This window comes from Jaculus jaculus, chromosome 5 (assembly GCF_020740685.1).
Source record: "Jaculus jaculus isolate mJacJac1 chromosome 5, mJacJac1.mat.Y.cur, whole genome shotgun sequence".
Classification (NCBI taxonomy): Eukaryota; Metazoa; Chordata; class Mammalia; order Rodentia; family Dipodidae; genus Jaculus; species Jaculus jaculus.
Genome location: NC_059106.1, coordinates 125,096,660 through 125,101,306, shown reverse-complemented (window position 1 = coordinate 125,101,306; position 4,647 = coordinate 125,096,660).

Sequence of the window (4,647 nt, the reverse complement as noted above, 5' to 3'; positions counted from 1 at the left end):
GCTAGTAATACTCTACCTCCCACTGGTCATTAGGCGGGAATGAAGCATTCAGAACACAAAGCTTAGGGGGGACAGCTGATGTAGACCACCAAAAGTACTTTACATATAGCAACAAATAAATAAATTCTCCAAAGATTGAGAACTGTGTATGGATTAGCAAATGAACAGTAATGAAATCCCACAAATTATAAAACTATTTGGAGAAAGCTCCCCACTCTCCTTTGCAGACCACAGGACACTGACACTTCTGGAGGCTCAGGCCCAGAATGTGGCCAGGGGAGAAAGGAGTTAAATCACTTCCAGAACCTTCTCTCTCCCCTATCCTAGGTGAATTCACCTGAAACCTACCCACCCCACTCAAAAGGCTTATGTTTTTGCTTGTTGGTTATTTGTGGGGTTTATTTTATTTTATTTTATTTTATTTTATTTTATTTTATTTTATTTTATTTTATTTTAGTGTTTTGTTTTGTTTTTCCAGGTAGTGTTTCACTCTAGTCTAGGCTGACCTGGAATTCACTCTGTATTCTGAGGGTGGCCTCAAACTCATGGTAATCCTTCTACCTCTACCTCTGAGTGCTGGGATTAAAGGTGTGCTACCACACCCAGCTTCTTTTTTGGAGGGGTGGGGATTGTTGAGGTTGGATCTTGCTCTAGCCTAGGCTGACCTGGAATTCACTAGTCCCAGGGTGGCCTTGAGCTAGAAATCATGGCAATCATGTGCCACCACACCCCTTGTTTTTGTTTTGTTTTTAAGGCAGGCTTTTTTAAAGCAGGTTTAAGGCTGACCTAGAATTCACTGTAGTCCAGGTGGCCTTGAACTTATGACACTCCTACCTCAGCCTCCTAAGTGTTGGGATTAAAAGCAAGAGCCCCCATGCCTGGCTAGAAAGCTTATTTTCAAAATTAGATGAGTTCTCAACCTTTACCAGCTGATCAAACTGGTCTGCTGGCATTACTTCAACTTTGATCTATAAATCCCATTGTCAGGTGCCTCACATCTGGTTATGATAGTCTCCTGATAAAAGAGGGGTGAAGTCTTTCTCTAATTTTGCCTCTTCAAAGCTAGACACAACGAGGCGAGTGAAAGACACTGAGAGCCATATTGTGGATCAAGTGCAAAACTACAGAAGAAATCACAATATTAGGGGAAAGGTCAGGAAGTACAAAGACAGGAAATGCTGCCCCAGTTTCCAAGAATGCAGAAAAGGTACATTCTAACTGCTAAGACCAGCCCATTTTGAACAAAATTCCAATATGGAATACTTTTTAAACGCTTAATGGGGAAGTGAAGGGGAAGCAGTTCAAGGTCACTGAAGACTTACCTAGTTTATCTTTGACCAGGTTGTTGGGAGGATATCCCTGGGAGGGAATGAATAAATAAAGTGTCTTTATTTTAGCAAGAAAAAGTGTTCACATATGTCCATAGTTCTTTATACAAACAAGAAGAGGGGGAGGAGTAAGGGAATGATAAGGAGGGAGAGGAGGGTAGAAGAGGATAAGGACAATTCAGGGCTGGACAACAACAGACAGCATCTAATGTCTTAAATGTGGCAGTAAAGGACATGGATGGCACCAGGAAAGAGATTGCCCACCCACAGTCCCCACCCGTAAGTCCTCAGGAATCTTCAGATCCAGGGAAGTACTGTGGTCTATGAAGCAGCCATAATAGATACTTGTGCCCACAGGCAGATGACATGTAACTCCAGCATGGTGGGATAGAAGAGTGAGAGGGATTCTTTGGACATTGTACTTCTGTAATGTCTTGGGTCAGAAAGGGTTACTGTGAAGCACTGTGGGATGTCAGGAGCAGTAATTTCTCAGGAGGGAGGGAAGACGCAAAGCTATAGGCTGCCCCCTGCTGGCCTGTAGGCGGATTGCAACCACTGTTCACTGACATCCTGAAACACTGCTTTGACCTCCAGCAATATAGAAAAATGTTTCCCCCTAAAACACAGGCAGCCACCATTAGGATATTAAAGAAGAAAAATTAAAATCATGCCCGCAGATCGCTTTTCCCAGGGTTTAAGATTTCCCCCAACTCTAGCGCAGGCTGACCTGAAACTCATTCTGTAGCACTGGCTGGCTTTTTACTTGTGGTGATTCTCCTACTTCAGCATCCCATGTGCTGGGATTAAAGGTATGTGCCATTATGCCAAACCAATCTGGCCCTTTTAAAAATGTTTTTATATTTTAATTTTTTGGTGTGTGGTGTATGCACATATCTGTACAGATGTATGCATCCCATCCACATGTGTGTGGATGCACGAGATAGAAGTCAGGTGTCCTCTGTCACTCTTCCACTTTATTTCTTTGAGATGGAGTTCTTCACTGAACCTGTAGCTTGTGCTAGTTTTGTGGTTACTCTGGTTGGTCAGCAAGCTATTAGCATTGGGGTTACAGCATTACAGGCATGTGTGACCTGATTTCTTAAATGGGTTCTAGAGATCAAACTCAGGTCCCCATGTTTGTGCAGCAAGCACAGTTACCCACTGAGCCCTGCCCCAGCCCTATATATTTTAACTTTTGAAAATAACCCTCTATGGGCATATTCAGTCCCTAGGTACATCAGGAACTTGGTCTATCCTAAAGGTTCCTCTTAGGCTCCTGGTAGCCTGCTTAGCTAGCCTGCCCTGTACTTTTCTGCCACTGAAGCTTGTGGCCAAAGGACTGCGCTTGAAGCACTGGACCATGGCTGTCCTTAGCTGCCCCATGCCACTGCCCACATCAGCCTGGCAAAGGATTTCTCAGGACACAAAGTACATTTCCTCGGGGTGGCAGCCTGCACCCTATCTAAGTGAAAATACAGCTCCTGAGCTTCAGGAAGTCAGAGCCGCTGCTCCTTTGGCATGGCCAGAACCTGTCCTCACTGTGAGGACAAACAAATACCACAGAGAGACCAGTGTCCAGGAAAGCCTGTCCTGGGGCTGCCATTCTCCCAGCTGTAGCAGGGGCCACCTGGGTTCACTCAGAAAGCAGAAGTGTCCAAGGGCCAACTGGGCTTCAGGAAGAAAAGCAGAGGAGTTGGAGGAGCCAGGATCTGTGATTTGATGCAGACCCATAACATCTCAGAAAGCCAAGTTCCCTCATTTGCTTCCAATGCCAATGCTGAAAGATGAGGCTGGAAGCCCTCACTAACCTAACCTGACCCACTGGTCTCCCAGGGTGGCCTCCACACAACCTTTCCTGGGGTCACAGTACGTTCTCCTACTTTTTGTCTGTTTCTTTGTGCTTATGACCCTGCAGCTCGCCTAGTACTTGAAGCCCATCAGTAAGCCCATCCTAGTTGCAGGATAAAGTCCAAAGCACCCCTATGCCTGGTTCCCACCTGCCTGCAGCTCCAGGCCTTGCCCTCTCTCCCACCTCTCTCTCTTGCGTCTATGCTTTTGTGCACCCCGGTTTTGTAGCTAGGCAAATCCTCCTCACCTGCTGCCTCTTTCCTGGGGCAGAATCCAGAGGAGACACCCAGGCCAAGGCCCTTGGGTGGTCAGTGGTCTGTTACCCTGGGCACCTGTGTGTGCCTCCACAGCCCTGTCGACCCTTGGCCATCCTGTTAACTCCCAGCTGTCCAGAAAGGGATCACCGTCCCCAGCTGAGTCCGCCATAGAGCATCTCAGGAAAGAGAAGGGAGTGTGACAACTATTACAGAGAACAGCACAGCTGAGTGACATAAGTGTAAAGTCCCTGGACAGAAGTGATGTGGGGTGGGGTGAGTTGAGATCAGATAACCCTGACTAGAAGAAGCCTCAGAGGGAACTCGGCTACCCAGGAATACAGCAGAAACAAGACTGAGGGGCTGGATGGATGGCTTAGCGAGTAAGGCGTTTGCTAAGCCGAAGGACCCAGGTTCGATTCCCCAGGACCCACATTAGCCTGATGCACAAGGGGGCACATGCGTCTGGAGTTCCTGGCGCGCCCATTCTCTCTCTCCCTCTTTCTCTGTCAAATAAATAAATAAATAAATAAAATTTTTAAACAAGAAAGAAAGAAGAAACAAACAAACAAACTGAGGTCTATATCACAATCCCGATCCTCAAAAACCAGACCTGTGGTGGTAGCTGCGTCTCCTTGGGTAGTCACTTAACCTTGCTGCAGAGAGCCTAGGTGTGTCCTCACTTGAGGAGTGGTGCCTGCTTTCTGAGCTGGAGGGTAGCTCAGTAGCAAAGCACTTGCCTAGAAAAGTCTTCCACGGGTGGTTGTGAGGTTCAGCACCGTAGCAAACCGATGATAAGGCGTCACCACGCCTTTTCTCTCCGCCTCCCGTATATACGCACCACCTGTTGCACAATTCTGCCAAGAACCGCCCACAAAGTGCGCCCATCAGCGCCCGCCTCGTCCGCCAGAGGGCAGCACGGGAGCGCGATCGCGTTTCCCCCGCCGACCAGGCGGCCGGGCTCCCGCCTGCTGTGCGGAGAGCGCGGGGCCCGTCCACCCTCGGGCCCCGGCCGAGATCCCGGGGATCTGGACGCCGGCCGACGCCTCTTGCCTAGGGACGGAGATGGGCGGCTAACGAGCTGCTCGTGGCACACGTTCAGAAACTCTGCCCTCCCCTCTGGGGCTGAGATGTCCCTCGCGCCCGTGCGCACCCCCCAGGGTCCGCCCCTTTCTGGGCACACTTGTGAAGTGCTTGTTCCCAGGGCGACGACCAAC